Here is a 16706-nt window from a genome sequence, read left to right as displayed (position 1 = left end):
GGCGTCCGGTCCCAAGCCGGCACCTCCGCGAGCTCCACGATTGGCCGGCGACCCGAGGTTATTTGCATACGCCACACCCACGAACACACCCCGCCCACAAGGCGGTGGGCGGTGTCCGTGCGAGTGACGTACCCCGCACCGCCTCCGACGGCTCCGCCCCCAGCCCCTGGCTCGCCTTCCTGGAAGCGCCCCACGCTGTCAGGCCTCGCTTCTCTTTGCAGCTGCTCCTGTGGCTTTGCTCCCGGAGCTCTTGACTTAGGCCATCCGAGGTCACCTCTGGGCGCCTCCTGAGGCCTATTTCCTCCTTGGAACAAGGTGGCAAAAGGTCTGTTGGAAAAAAGAGCAAGCGGAGGGCTACTAGAGTTCAGTGAGCGGTTATTGAGCGTCTATTGGGTGCCAACACGGTCCCAGGCACCGAGGGCAGGGTGTAGGCTTGTGATTGAGACGGACAAAGTCGATCCCGAAGATGTTATGCGTGCCTGGAGTCCCAGCATAGAGGAGACTGGAAAACAATGAGTTTGAAGGAGGAGTGAGCCCTTGCCTCGAAACACAAGAGGGACAAAATTCCCTGCACCCTTGCAGCCAACACTCTTGTAGAAAAGACACACAAACATCGAGTCAATTATAGTTCAGGAGACTGTAAATGTGTACAGAAAAAAAAAAGATAAAAAAAGGTGGATAGTAACAGGGTTTTTATTTTAATTTTAGAATGCTAGCCCCCGTTTGTATTTATTTATTTTTGAGACTACATAGCTCTGCCTGGTTTGAAACTTGTTATATAGACCAGGCTGGCTTCGAACTCACAAAGAGCCATCTGCCCAAGCCTCTGGACTACTGCCATTAGCATGTGCCTGCCATTAGCCTGTGCCTGCCATTCCCAGACCCCTCCGTAGCGTTTTCTATTCTGCAGGAGGCAGACTAAAAAGGTTCACACCTTGGGAGTCTCATCTGAGCTGAGACCTGGGCCAGCAAGATAGGCGCCAGGACCTAAGGGAAGAGGAAAATAGGGAGGTTCAGGGTGGGGCTCAGGAGATACCGGTAAGGTAGGGAGGGCACTGGGCTAAGGAACTTTAGGACACGTTAAGAGCAGTCTCACCGCTTTAACCCCCAGCCTTCAGAATGTTTCTTGGCACATACTCCACATTGAAGAAATGCTTGTTGACTGAATACATGTGGGAAAAACAAGAACAAATGATAAATTTAGATCCCAGTCAAATAAATCCTAAGCATGTGGTGTGGCACTCCAGGTCTAACAGTGTGAGAGTTAAACTCTTGTACAACCGCTAGAGGGCAGCCCTTCACTCAACCACATGGCACAAAAGAGAGGCCTCCTGTGGAGTTTCTGAGATTCCCCTAGCTGCTGCCTTCCCAGGTTTACAAAGATTGAGAACTTGGGGCTGGCATGGTGGCACAAGCCTTTAATCCCAGCGCTTGGGAGACAGAGGCAGGGCAAGAGGATCTCTGAGTTCTAGGCCAGCTACATAAAAGACTTTGTCTCCCTGGGCAGTGGTAGCGCATGCCTTTAATCCCAGTACTTGGGAGGCAGAGGCAGAGGCAGGTAGATTTCTGAGTTCGAGGCCAGCCTGGTCTACAGAGTGAGTTCCAGGACAGCCAGGGCTATACAAAGAAACCCTGTCTCGAAAAACAAAACAAAACCAAAACAAACAAACAAACAAACAAAAATGTCTCCAGAACATAAAATGACAACGAAAAGATTGAGCCCTTGGAATTTGAAATCTCACCCCATTAGGTTTGTTTCCTACATGGGCTTTGTGCTTATTATTCCTGATTATCATTTACACCTGTGCTCAACTATCCTAAAGACCTTTCCTTTTGCCTACATAGCCCCACGTATGGTCTTGTCTGGTCACCCTGATATCTTCCCTTGCATAGCTCTGATTGTAATAGCATCTGTGTTAGGTTTTTGGGTTTTTGTTGTTGTTGTTGTTGTTGTTGTTGTTTGTCAGCTTGACATGAACTAGAGCCATTGGAGAGGAGGGAAGCTCAATGGAGAATGTGTACCCCTCAAACTGGCCTGTATGCAAATCTGGAGGTCATTTTCTTGATGAATGATTGATTCACGGATGGCCCAGCCCACTGTGAGTGGTGCTGCCCCCTGGACAGGTGGGTAAAATCCTGAGTTCTATAAGAAGGGCAGGCTGAGGCAGCCAGTAAGCATCGTTCCTCCCTGATCCCTGCTTCGGTTCCTGCCCTGATAGAGTGTGACCTGGGAACACGTAAGCCAAATAAGCCCTTTCCTTCCCAAGTTGCCTTCGGTCTTGGCCTTTATCGCAGCAATGCTAGGTCGGCATCTGAAGTTGTCTAGCCAATTAATGTATTGATCTGAGCCCCACCCTTTAGAGTTTGTGTAGGACCAGGTTTAGTCAATACAGTAACTGACATCCTTGGTTCATGGAAACCAAGAGAGAGAGGGCGTGAGGTCTGGAGGTTAAGAGTCTGGAAGACAGCCGGGTGTGGTAGCACACGCCTTTAATCCCAGCACTTGGGAGGCAGAAGCAGGAGGATTTCTGAGTTCGAGGCCAGCCTGGTCTACAAAGTGAGTTCCAGGACAGCCAGGGGAACACAGAGAAACCCTGTCTCAAAAAACAAAAAACAAAGCAAAACAAAACAAAGAGTCTGAAAGACAGAGGTCTACTGATGTAGAGCAATGAAGAGATCTAGCAGTGGTGTGGCAAAAAAACAAAACAAAACAAAACAAAACAACAACAAAAAAAAAAAACACCTGAGGCCTTAGCAACGGGGATGGTTTCCTCATTGCAACATTGTAACCCCTTCCCTTCTTATCAATCTTACTTTGCCGCAGCCCATTAGTATAGAAGAGAAAACTACACAAAAAGCTCAGCATGTAGTTCTTCAGCATGTAGTTCTGGGTTCAATCCTTGCACCAAAAAGCAAAGCAAATAAAAAAATAATAATAATAAAAATAAAGATATCCAGATCTAGAGTGGAGGGGAGGCTCTAAGCTCGGCCCCTGACTTGGGAGGGTTGAAGGACCCACAGTAACCTTTGTCTTTCTTACTAGATTCAGCTGGGACCATGAGGAGCAGCAAAGCCATCAATAGAGGTACTTCAGCAGGCGGAAACTCTGAGGCTCCGGTAAGAAAGAAGAAGCCGCTTGCTAAGAAACGAAACTGGCACTGGTACGGGTGGCCAACAAGGGTTAGACTCCAGGCTTCAGATTCCACGTCAGCTTCAAACAACCCTGTGGCTCCCTCAAGTCGTCCGAAGGTATGCTATCAACCTCTGGGGTTGCTCTCAAAAAACAAAAAAAACAAAAAAAAAAAAAACAAAAAAAAAACCAAAAAACAAAACAAAAAACAAAATAAAAAACAAAACAAAACAAAAAAATAGCCCAAAACAACTTTTCTTTCCCAAACAGTTCGTGCTTGAGAGTGTAGAGACTCTGCTGAAAAGACAATGGTCTTGATCTATCAGGACTAATGGCCATAGCCTGAGGGCTGACCAGAGACTGCTGCCATAGGTCGCATAGGAGATAGCAGCATCCTTATTCTGTCAGGAGAGAAAAGTTAGCAGCAGTGTAGTACTTCCCAATGACAGGCCCTGTCCTACATCCTTGTACTAACACCTATAGTCATGTAAACTCTAGTGTGTATTATCTCATTGTATATTAAGTGTTATATTAAACTCCTTACAGACTCATAATATTAAATCACCATTTTACAGACGAGAAGAAAGGAGGCTGTTAGGAAGCAGTAGTATCTCATTTAGGATTCATTTATTTTTAGTAGGATAGATTTTGATTTTTTTTTTTTTTTTAAACTTTATTGGTCCAGCGTCTGGGGCATCACCATCACTCTGCTTGATCCTCATATTCTAGATCAGATGAGTCAGGATATATATATATATATTTTTTTTTTAATTACCATTAAAAAGTTATGAAAAGCCATGAGGGGGTGTTAGGGAGTTGGCTCCGTGGTTAAGAGCACTCGCTGCTCTGGCAGAGTTTCGGGGTTTGTTTCCCAGCACCCACATGCTGGCTCACAACTGGCTGTTAAGTGCGGTTTCAGGGATCCAACACCCCCTTCTGGCCTCCAGAGGTACTGCATGCGCATGGTGAACATATGTGTAGGTAAAACATTCATACACATTAAATAAAAATATATAAAATCTTAAAAAAAAAAAAAGCCATCCAAGCTATTTTGATTTTAGCAAGTTCTTTGGGTAAAGTTTGAGAATCGCTGAACCAGCTTGTCTAAGCAAAACTGAGATGTCAGCCCAGCCTGGTGGCTTATGACTCTTAAATCCTGGCACTTGACAGGCCGAAACAGGGGTACTGCTGGGAGTCCCGAGCTACTCTGGGCTGCGTACACACATACATATGTGCAAGCAAAACACCCACGTACGTGAAACCAAAGTGTCTGAAACACACACATAGAGCGCACACTGAGGGGAGATGTGAGAAGACACAGGAAGTAAACAGAAGGAATCGGAAGCTGGGGCAAAAAGCTTCCGGCAGATTTTCCCCTAAAACCTTTAGAGAAGGTGTCCCTCCCAACACATGGGCGAGATTGGGTGACCTCACAGTGACGTGGCTGTCTTTGCTGGCCTGCAGAACTGAGACAATAAGTCTGTTCATTGGGTGTGGTTCGGCACTCCTGTAGTTCCAGCCCTTGGGAGGCTGTGGTAGGAGAGAAGAGTTTGAGGCTAGCCTGGGCTATATAATTAGACTTTATCTCGAGAGGGGAAGGAAGGGGAGTCTAAATACTTAACCAAATGGATCTCTGAACTCCCTGGGTTGCAGCTCTTCCGTAAGGGCAGCCTGAAAGGATGAATCTCAGGGCCCTGGAGGGGCTCAAAGAGTGCAGCCAATCAAGGAGGTTGAATTCTCATTCATCAGAAATAGGGAAAATCACAGACTGTCGGGCGAGGTACACCTGGATTTAGACTCCAGTCTCATGGATGTGTAACTCGGCTACGTTGGCAGACATCCCAAGCTGTCTGGACTCCATCTGTCAAGTGGGAGTCCCGGTGGCACCAGGCAGCAAGGGTTGTTACGTTACGAGTGTTTCGTGACAGAACATTTGTCTGGCAATCAGCACAGTGCTCAATAGATGGTGACTATCTTCCCTCTCACGGGCACTGTGAGGATCAAAGAATGAAGGCAGCCCCATCGCACATCTAATGAATTGGCTAATCTGTATTTACCAAGGGCAGTTCATCTCTGAGAATCCAAACAGGAAAAACAGGTACCAGGATAAAGGAACAGTGATGTCTGGAAGTGAAAGACCTGTGGAGGAAGGACAACTAGAGGCGTCTAATAGGATGTATGTCAGAAACAGCGGCCGCCCTTCCCAACCAGGAGGTCCCACTATTTATCCCTGCCTCCCATTGGTCCTGTCTATACAGAAAGCCTGCTGACTGAGCAGCCGTAAGAATGGATCCCAATGATCCAGACCAAAGTAGGCTAAGAGGATGGCATGGACCAGAGGGCATAGAGGCCCAGACCTGGCAGTGGGGTGTGGAATTATACTGACACCTGGAGCCTCAGATGCCATACATAGAAATCAGGTATAAAGATATCCTTTTGGTAGTTAGGTGCACAGATAGAATACATACCAGTTTGGCACCCAGTAGGCAGCACCAACAAAAAGAATCCTCTGTTTGCTGCTCATAGGATAAAAAGGGGAAAGACAACTGAGGCCGGAAGGAAATCGAGATCCAGTCCAGCATTAGTGTGGGGATATTTTTATCTGGACACCCGTCCATCTGTCTTGTGTCCATTCTAAGCTGGTGAGTCTATCAGACTCCTTTTAGAAGTCCTGAGTCAGGGCTGACCACAAGCAAGTTCAGGGTAGTAGGAAGTTTGGTCTCACAGCTCTCTCAAAGAGATTTCAAATCCATTTGATACATATAGTTTTTTTTTTTTTTTTTTTTAAGTTGGTGTCTCTGCCTTCAACTGCTGTTGCCAAATTTCCCTTGCCTCCTCCAGTCTGGAGCTGGGCCATTTCCAGGATCGTTCTTTGTACAATTAAAAAGAAAAATAGAACCGTTGATGTTGCCAAACACATATTTAAAGTGACACTTTGAATCGAGGGAGTGAAAAATCAAAATGTTTTAAGGTTTAGATTAAAAGTCTCCAATCCTCGGCAGTCCCTGACCCTGGGATTTCTGTGGAGCCTGGCTGCCTTTAATCCTCTGTCCTGACTCATAAAAACCCTTTAGACCAAGGGTATTTATTTCTCAGAGAACTATTCCAGGCTAATCACATAAAAATACCCTGCTTCCCCGGCATACCCCGTCTAGTGCAGGTCCTGGGAATAGATCAGTGGAGTACACACACAAGTCCCTTTCCTTCATGCATCCATTCCACTAGAAAAGTCTACCATGCAATTGTCCTCCTTAACACTTTCTTAGAATCAGAGCTCTTTCCTCCAGCTTTCTCTTGTCCGTTGTATCTAGGGAGCCATCAAGATTCACCCAGATGGCAGAGGTCACTTGGTCACTCACTCTGTAAGAGCAAGCCAAAAACCTTTCTAAAAGATACAACTTGCTAGGCTTAGCACCACCCCACTCATTAAATCCCAGCACTTAGCAGGGCTCTTTGTGAGTTTGAGGCCAAAATAGTGAGTTCCAGGACAGCCAGGACTACAAAGAGACCCCGCCTCTAAATAAATGGTACAGTGGCTCGGGTCCTTTCCATGGGTACCTTAGCTTCCCATTGGTGTTTAACAAATAATGCAGTTGTTTAATAGAACATAATTTAATTTGTATTTATTCTTCTGGGTACTGAGAAGTCAAACTGAAGCTGCGGGTTTTAAATAAACTAAAGAGGGTCGATTTGGCTCCTTCTGGAGGCTCTGATGAGGAAAATCCATCTCCTCCCTCCTTTCACCTTCTGGTGGATTCTGTAGTCCTGGGCTTGTGGGCCCCCTTCCTTCAGTGTTCAGAGCGCTTACTCTGATCTTAGTTTTCATTGGTACATCTCTTTCTGTCTCTCCTGACTACTTAAGATCACGTTGGATTCACCCGGAGAGTCTCCCCATTTCAAGATCTTTGATTTAAACCACCTCTGTAAAGCCTTTCCTATCTGGATCTGAAGGCATCATCACTTAGCTTACTATTTTGGAAGGCCCTTCCGTGGTTATACTCAGCTCCTCACCTGGGGAAGCTTTATCTGATCGACTCCTGCCTCCTCCCTTATGACTGGGAGCCATGCCTCATCTGCCACAAGACATAACAAGAATATGACATCAACGAACCAGAGAACAAGTTCTCATCAGACACTGAATCTGATGGCTCTGTCTGTCTGTTAGAGATGCGGAGCCTCGGGAAGCCCAGGCTGGCTTCAAGCTCCATACACAGCTGAGGATAACCTTGGGTTTCTGGTCTTGTCTCCACCGGAGTGCTGGGATTACTGACATATGCCAACACACCTGGTCTGTGCCGAGCTTTCATGGGAGAAACTGGACCAATTGAGCCATCGGCAATTCTGCCTTTTGTGTTAAATCTCGAGGTTCTAAAACAGAATTAGATTTGCTTTGCTAAGCCTTGTAGTCTTGTGGTAGTTTGCCGCAGCAGCCAAATGGGCTAAGCAGGCTGCTGCTTGCCTTTTAGACCAAGGCTCTGAAAGTCATTTTCGGTTTTGAGCGTATCTGTTTTCTCCTAGCTCATGAGCCCACCCCTATCCTCCTCATCCCCTGGAATGTCTGTCTTTCTGAAGCCTGACCTATGCAGGTCGGGCTAGCCTCAAACTCACAGAGACCTCTGATTAAAGGTGTGTGTCAAGCCTTGTTTTTAACCGTGTATAGATGTGGGGTAAGGGGGGCGGCCTCTGTGCATATGAGTACAGTGGTATCAGACCTTCAAGAGGATGTTAGATCCCTTGGAGCCATAGTTACAGGTGGTGTGAGTCACCAGACAAGGATGCTGGGGGTAAAAGTTGGATCCTCTGCTGGGGTTAAAGGCATGGACCACCACTGCCTGCTGGATGGTTTGATGGCTAATGTGGTATGAATTTAAGCATCACAATTAAAGGTCGATTTAATCCCAGCACCGAGGAGGCAGAGACAGGCAGATCTTTGAGTTCAAGGCCAGCCTACAGAGTAAGTTTCAGGATAGTCATGGCTACACTGAGAAACCCTAACAACAACAAAGCAAAAGAAACAACAGCAAAAGGGTGGGTTCCAAAGTCTTTCATGTAGTCCAGCAGTTAATAAATGCCTACTTGCTAAGTATGGTGGACACAATTTATTATTCAGTTATAGAAGCATTTATTAAGGTTTGAGCTCATCATGCAATGGAATGTCCATTTGCCAACATCTCCTGTGCCCAGTCAGTATCTGGCTATGCTATAGTTCATTAACCGTCCGAGTGAAGGGCCGCTGATCTTCCTGCTGAAATGCTCTGTAAATAACATAGAAAGGAGAGACTATAATGTGGGTGTGGGCAGGGGCAGGAGACCCTTATCTCTGCGTACTGCCCAGTACCTTTCTCAGAAACTTATCTTCCCACCTGGGAAATAGCTCTTTGAAGACAATGATGAGGTCAGACAGGCTCTGCTCACCTGCTGGTGGATCTCCTGTGTCCCAGGGCTCTGTTTGGGGCACAGCTTTATCAAGACCAGGAAGGGGGGCTGGGGCTTGAAGACTGCCACCTTCTCCCACAGGCTGTCTACGTTCATCAGGCAAGAGGGCAGCAGCTGGGCTCCAAACCTGGCGCTGCTGGCAGAGAGCCGAAAGCTGTCGGCCCTTCATTTGGCCTGGCTGTTTTTGCTCTGAGGGATTTAATTCTCCCGCAGCAGAACCCCTTACCTGGACTTTGTCGAATTTTAAAAAGAGCAGACTCTTTGTGTGTGTGTGTGTGTGTGTGTGTGCGCGCACGCGCACGCGCACGCGCGCTTCCAAGTAGAGACTGATGTCATTTGTCTCCCTGGATCCCTCCCCTCTTCATTTACTGAGGCACAGGGTCTCTCATGGAACCCAGAGCGTATGATCTGGCTCGTCTAGCTAGCTAGCTAGTCCCAGGGATCTAATCTCTGCCTGGCAAATGCTGCTGAGGTTTCAGGTAGTCCAAGGGACCAGCAAGGCTTTTGTGTGGGCACTGGGAATCCAAACTCTGGTCCGTGTGCTTGCCAGACAAGTGTCTTATCAGCCCTACCATCTGCCCAGGCTGGGAAATTAACAATTTTAATGAGGGCTAATACATTAGGTGTGCATAGAAGTGACTCTGAATCAGTCCTCACCAGTCACAAAGCTTTAGCACCAGATGAACACTTCCCCACCCCCACGAGGTACTAGGGATAGATGCATTTTACCAGAGTCATGCCCTTCCCTGCCTGGAGACAAGATTGCTCAGGCTGCCATGGGTCTCTGTCTTTCTCTCTCCCCATCCTTCTCTTTCTCTCTAAACCTGTGGTATGTAAACTAATCTCATCACACTGAGGTTGATTTCTGTGAGATCTAGGGCAGCTTGGTCTACATAACGAGTTCTAGACTAGCCAGAGCTAGCCTAAGACCCTACCTTGTTTGTTTTTCACAACAGGGACAGGGTTTCTCGTTGTAGCCCAGGCTCTCCCGGAACTCACTCTGTAGACCAGGCTGGCCTGGAACTCACAGAGATCCAACTGCCTCTGCCTCCTGAGTACTGACTGGGATTTAGGCATGCGCCACCACACACCACACTGCCCAGCAAGACCCTTGTGATGTGGAGGTACACATGCTAAGATCTGTGTGTGGAGGTCAGAGGACAGCTCATGGGAATAGATTTATTCCCTTCTTCCTTGTAGCTCCAAAGGGTCACAGGCTTGGTGGCAAGTGCTGTCCCCTGAGGAGCCAGCTTTCTGGCTCTGGCATTGTCTGTCTCCCTGAATGCTCACATTATGGGGTAGTGTTAACCCGGCAAGGCTCCCTTCTTTCCATGGACAGTAAGATACACATTGTAACATAAAAGATAGTTCTACCCATAAGCATGTAGCAGTACCACCCTGGGCTTAATCTTTTATTTTTGAGACAAGATCTCATTCTGGCCTGACTTCGCCTGAAATTACTGGTGAGCCACCCCATCCAATTTTTCATTTTTACTTTCCATTTATTGTTTTTTTTTAAAGATTTATTTATTTTATTATATGTAAGTACACTGTAGCTGTCTTCAGATACTCCAGAAGAGGGCGTCAGATCTTGTTACAGAGGGTTGTGAGCCACCATGTGGTTGCTGGGATTTGAACTTCAGACCTTCGGAAGAGCAGTCCGGTGCTCTTACCCACTGAGCCATCTCACCAGCCACCATTTATTGTTTTTTAAAGACTTGTTTTTATGTACATGGGTATTTGACTGCCAGTATGTATGTATGTGCACCACATGTGTGCTTTGTGTCCTCGTGTGCTTTGTGTCCTCTGTGGAGATCCGGAAAGGACATTGGATTTCCTGAGCTGGAGTTGTTACAGATGCCTGAGTGGCTGTGTAGGTCCTAAGAGAACCCATCCTCTACCAGTGTAGCAAGTGTGTGCATCTGCTGAGACCTCTCTGCAGCTCTCATTTATTATACATTGTGTGAGTGTGTGTGTGTGTGTGTGTTTGGACATGACTGTAGGTGTCTGTAGAAGTCAGGAGAACATTGGAACCTTGGAGCTAGAGTTACAACTGGTTGTGAGCCACCTAATGTGGTTGCTGGGAACTGTATTCAGGTCTCCTGTAAGAGCAGTAAGTGCTTTGAACTGCCAAGCCATCTCTCCATCTTTTTTTTTCCTTAAGATTTATTTATTTTATAAATAAAGCCGTCTTCGGACACACCAGAAGAGGGCATCAGACTCCATTACAGATGGTTATGAACCACCCTGTGGTTGCTGGGAATTGAACTTGGGACTTCCAGAAGAGCAGCCAATGCTCTTAACTGCTGAGCCATCTCTCCAGCCTCCTCTCCTCCTTTTTTAATGTAAACAAGACAAAACTAGAGGAAACAAAACCCACTCATTTGCACATTGCCATTATTGTGGTCTTATCAATAAAATGTCAGCTTAGAGCATAGTTTATAAAGATAACCTTAACAATGTACCAGTCATAGATGGAGTAATAAAAGTTGTATAGCTGTGAGCAAACATGGAAACGAACATGGTGGAGTTCTAAGAGTATAGAAAAAACACCATAGTCTCCTAGAGTCTCACAAATAGAAAAAAACTTTTGTGACTTCCGGTTACCAAAGTGTGGGAATTCCTCCTAAGTACCAAGGGATCAGCCAAGTGTCCAATCTACAGGGCACACTGGCTGGGTGTCCCGTATTCTAATTCAATCCTGACACTATGTGGGCTGAGGGGTGTTACAGAGGTACAGGGTATGCTTACCATGGGTAAAGCCCTGGGTGCAATCCACTGCACTGCCAAAGAGAAAGAATAAAATCCAAACAACAGAATGGGTGTGGTGGCCTATTGCTGGAACCCCAGCACTTGGGAGGTGGAGGCAGAGGCAGGAGGATGGCTACAAGTCTGAGGTCAGACAGGTCTTCACAGCAAGTTCTATGCCAGGTTGTATTATGTAAGAGACCTTTTCATAACAACGACACCCAACAGTCTGATGTCAGCGCTGTGTCCCGGGCTCCTTTACCTGTAGGTCTGAAGAGGCCACTGCAAACCAGGGTTCTTATGCCTCTCTTAATTCACCATGGCTTGGCAAACTCACAGAAAGTTCCCTGGCATTAGCATTATGGAGAGCACCGACAGGAACACAGGTGTAGATGTAGTTTGGTTCAGAGAAGGAAACCAAGGGCGTGTAACACTGTTGCGAGCAAAGGCTGAAGGTCTCCCCAGGATCCCCTCCCCTGCACAGCGCTCTTATTTATTTTCCTGAGGAGATAATGGATGAGGTAGGCAACAAATAAAAGATTCAGAGTTAAAGCAACAAAAACCAGAACAAAGAACACACTTGAAGAGATTGACTTTTTTTTCTCACTTTTGAGACAAAGTTTCTCTGGGTAGCTCTGGCTGCCCCTGGAACTTGCTCTGTAGACCAGGCTGCCCTCAGGCTCATAGAGATCTACCTGCCTCTGCCTCTGCCTCTGCAGTGCTGGGATTAAGGGCCAGAACCATCAGACCAGAGATTGACTCTCTAAATACTTTCTGGGTACTCTTTGTAGTAACTTCATTTTACAGTGCTGGGGCCGGGGCTTTGAACATGCCTCGAGATCTGCTGGACCCTGTCAGAGCCCTTTCTGGTTTTTATTGTGATTTTTATTGCATACCATGATTGATTAAGTCATTTGCTGTTGGTGATCAACTTTACCTGTGGTATGACCCCTGTCCCAAGGTGGCAGGTGGGACTGATTCCCACCTTTTAATGTGGCTTTAGACATTCTGGTCAACTTGCTCTGGTTCTAAGGCGACCAGGAGGCTGGCAGGCTGCATTTGACTCATTAGCATATAAAAAGACAAATCACTTTGGAGATTCAAAGGCTTTTTGAAGTCCTAAGCCAGGAAACTGGGATGAAGATCACACATATTTCAGAATATCACAACTGCTAAGATAAAAAAAAAAAAAAAAAAAAAAAAAAAAAGGAAATAAACATATGCGTATGGTCTAAAAATAATGTGTCTCTATCAATCTAGGAACGAAAATCTTAGTGGTTTGCCTTAAGGGTGGAAACACAAAAGATGTCCATCAGTGGATGAGTGAGAAAATAAAATGGGGTATACTGCTGATGGTGGCAAGGGGCCATGCTTGTAATCCCAGCACTTGAGGAGCCAGAGCAGGAGAATAACAAGGGTAAAGCTACCCTAGGATCCACAGTGAGTTAAAGGCTAGCCTGAGCTATGTAGCCTGGGTCTTGTCTCAAAACCAAAACCAACAATAACCAATCAGCAACAGAACCACCAAACCAAACCAAATGGAAATTCCCCTTGGAAGGAAAGCCAAAACAGGCTAGGGGATACCTGTAATGCCAGCACATCTGTAACTCCAGTTCGGGGGTGGGGGTGGGGCACCAGCATGCTCACACAGACATACATGTAGGCAAACAGCAGTGTACATGAAATAATAAACTGGAGACTGTATATTGTCTGCCTCCAACTAAAAGAGGCAGATTTGGTTGATGCTACAGTGGGATCTTGAAGGTGTGCCAAGTGAAATAGACCAGACACAGGACAGCATTTATAGTCTCCAAGGTAGTCGGATGTAGAGACAGAATGGAGGGTACCACTAGGGATGTGGGAAAGGAGAGTTTGGGATAGTTTTTTGATGAACATACAGGTGGGGCAGTGGGCATGCCTTTGCTCAGGAACCAAGAGATGAAGCCTTCCCAAAAATGCCTCTGTAATTAGAGGCCCTCTTCAATTCCCTTCCGTTGTCTTACTCTCCCTTCCTTCCCTGCCTCAGCTGGCTTTCGCTCTCTGGACTCCAAAAGCCTATGTTCTACACAGCAAGGCAGGCCCCCCATAGGCTTAGCCATTTCTTCCTCCTCCTCCACCTCTTCCTGATGTCACATCCAGCACTGTCTTGCCTTCTGTAGAACCTAAACTGAGACACCAGTCACACACTCTCTCCCTCCCATTGCTGAGCGGTTGAGCTGGCGTGGCAGAGAGCGGTATCAAAGTGCATCCTGGTTGTGTGTCTCCAGAACGTGCCGAGTAGTAAGTCTGCTAGATCCCAGGCTACAAGCACTTCCTTCTGCTAGGCCTGATGGGCCTTCTTTCTACCCCTGCTCCCTTAGCTCATGAGAAGCTCTGCTGCTGCTTCAGAGTCTGTGGAGGACATCCCCCAAGCTCCCCTAAGCTCTGCTTTCCCTTAGAATCCAGCTCTCCAATTTCTTAGAAGATCTCTCTGACTTTCACCCAACCACACACTGGTTCTCTCCTACATTATGTGCCTGATAACCATATAGTAGCACCTTGTAGAGTGATTGCCATGCACTGGGAGAAGGGCTGGACTTAATCCTCAGTACTTGGACACACACACAGAGACAGAGCCCTTTGCAATATTTACAGGTTGCAATGTTCCATTGATCTGTGCAGCTATTACAACACCCTGTCCCCTGACTACATCATAGGCAATAGTTAACCCTAAGTCCTTCTCTACTTTACCTCATTGGAATTTGTGTAACTTTTCGAGTGTCCCCCCCCACCCCCCCAGGCTCCTACTATGTAGCCCAGGTTGGCCTGGAACTTGGTACCTGTACTGGTTAGTTTTGTGTCAACTTGACACAGCTGGGGTTATCACAGAGAAAGGAGCTTCAGTTGAGGAAATGCCTCCATGAGATCCAACTCTAAGGCATTTTCTCAATTAGTGATCAAGGGTGAAAGGCCCCTTGTGGGTGGGACCATCTCTGGGCTGGTAGTCTTGGGTTTTAAAAGAGAGCAGGCTGAGCAAGCCAGGAGAGGCAAGCCAATAAAGAACATCCCTCCATGGCCTCTGCATCGGCTTCTGCTTTCTGACCTGCTTGAGTTCCAGTCCTGACTTCCTTGGTGATAAACAGCAGAATGGAATTGTAAGCTGAATAAACCCTTTCCTCCCCAACTTGCTTCTTGGTCATGATGTTTGTGCAGGAATAGAAACCCTGACTAAGACAAATTGGTACCAGCAGAGTGGGGTATTCCTGTGACAACCTGACCATGTTTTGGAGAGGACTGTGGAAGGACTTTGGAACTTTGGGCTTGAAGATCCATCCATTGTTAAGAGCTCTGTCGGATGTTGTGTAGGAGCTTGGAAGATAATGTTGAGAACACTGCAGAAGATGGAGGTCTGGTTTGTGAAATTTCAGAGGGAAAATTAAAGACTCTTTTCAGGGCCATTCCTGTTTTGATTGTGAAGATTCTGTAGTTCTGGTTAGCTGGGGCTGAAGAATCAGCTGTGATTAACAAGATACCAGAACTACTAAAGCAAAAACTTTGCATTACTGGGACTATTGATGCTGGTTAGCTGGAGCTAAGAAATTAGCGGTGATTAAGAAGAGACCAGCATCATTGAGGTGACATCTTCTGGGAAGTGTTTTCTGAGAGCACAGTGGCTGCGTTCCAGATATAGCCAAAGTTGTACCTTGTGCTCTGGCTGGACTTGGTAACGTGTAAGGGTCACCCAGGTGGTACTGGTTTTGAAGGCATGAAGGAATTGAGCAGAGCAGCTGAGGCTTGGCACTGTGAGAGGCCATGGAAGGCCATTGGTGAAAGTGCAGCCTCAGTTGCAATTGATGGCCCAGGACTGAAGGGGTGGATTGTAGTTCATTCCAAATATTGTCAAGTTGACAACCAGGAATAGCCACTACAGTACCTAAGACCAAGGTGGCCTCAAAGTTACAGATAATACAATTACCCCTGCATCCAGAGTGCTAGGTATTCCTGGTTCCTGCTTCCACGTCTGGCATCAGCTGGGTTGTTTGATTTTTGAAAAATATATTTTTGGTTTTTCTGGAGACAGGGTTTCTCTGTGTAGCCCTGGCTGTCCTGCAATTTACTCTGTAGACCACGCTGGCCTTGAACTCAGATAGCCTGCAGCCTCTGGCTCCTGAGTGCTGGGATTAAGAGTGAGTGCTGCCGGAGCCATTTTTTTTTTAAAGATTTTATGTGTATAACTATTTTGCCTGCCCTTACATGTGTGCATTGTGTGTGTGTGCGCCTGATGCCTTATGGATGCTAGAAGAGAGTGGAGTCCACAGAAGTGGAGAAATGATGGTGAACTGCTATGTAGGTGCTGGAAATCAAACCCAGTCCCCTACAAGAGCAACAAGTGCCCTTAACCACTGAGCCATCTCTCCAGCCTCACAGGTTGGAATCAGAGTTTACTAAGACAGGGATCAGTTGGTTTGCCTTGGGTTCTATATTTAGCCCTGAAGGGGGCAACCCTCCCCACCCCTGCCCAAACCAAAAACATCTACTGGAGCCAAGATAACATTATAGACATGGTCTCTCCCTTTGAGTTCACAGATCTAAGCCAGTAAACATTCACTGAGTGTGCTAGACTGTGATGTGTTTTAAGCACTTAGCAACTCTGTAATGAACGTCCCAGGTCCCCTGCAGGGGTTTTACCGTAAGGAATAATGATGACTGTTGGCCAGTGTTGGTTGAGACCTTAATGTGTACCGGATACTCTGAGGGGCGCTTTACCTTCAGCACCTCATCCAGTCATAGCCTACCTGAGTTTGTATTACTGCCTTCTTTCTACCCGGGAGGAAACCGAGTCCCAGAAAGATGAGGCAGTTGGTGTAGGTCACACAGCTGGTAAGCCATGTTGACAGGACCCATCAGCCAGAGTTCCCAGCATGCACCTCTGTCACACTTACATGACTTCAGTTAGATTCCGGAGACTCCTTCTTTTTAAGCTTTCTGACACACAGTCTTGCTATATTGACCAAGGTAGGTGTAAACTACTTTTGATTACTCAAAGCAGTGCTTGGTCTCAGAAACGCTAGGCAAACTCTACACTGAGCCGTAGCCCAGAGGCCACATTTTAAGCTTTGTTTCTTTACATTTCTGAAAAAAAAAAAAAATTTTTTTTTTTTTTTTTGCTGTTGTGTGTCTGTGGATTCTGGGTGATTGTCAGGTTTAACCAGCTAGCACCTTCTCCTTCTAAACCATCTTGTTCCTCTTGAACCTACCTTTAAAATTCATTCATTCACTCACTCACTCACTCATTCATTCATAGACAGGGCTTCACTATATAACAAGAGCTGTCTTGGAACTCACAGAGAGTTCCTCTACCTCGGGAGTGCTGGGATTAAAGGTGTGCACCACATCTAACTCAGAGACTAAG

The 16706-nt window shown here is 46.5% G+C and overlaps 1 long non-coding RNA gene across 1 annotated transcript; it reads left to right on the top strand.

Moving 5' to 3' along the window:
* The first annotated feature begins 24 nt into the window (after nucleotides 1–24).
* On the top strand, nucleotides 25–7759 carry Gm2479. The gene is made up of 3 exons (XR_387710.4): nucleotides 25–325; nucleotides 3044–3249; nucleotides 6993–7759. It is a non-coding gene; the product is annotated as a predicted gene 2479 (long non-coding RNA).
* Nucleotides 7760–16706: the final 8947 nt, after the last annotated feature.

Source organism: Mus musculus, chromosome 5 (genome assembly GCF_000001635.26).
Source record: "Mus musculus strain C57BL/6J chromosome 5, GRCm38.p6 C57BL/6J".
Taxonomy (NCBI): domain Eukaryota; kingdom Metazoa; phylum Chordata; class Mammalia; order Rodentia; family Muridae; genus Mus; species Mus musculus.
This window is presented reverse-complemented; position numbering and strand designations above follow the sequence as displayed.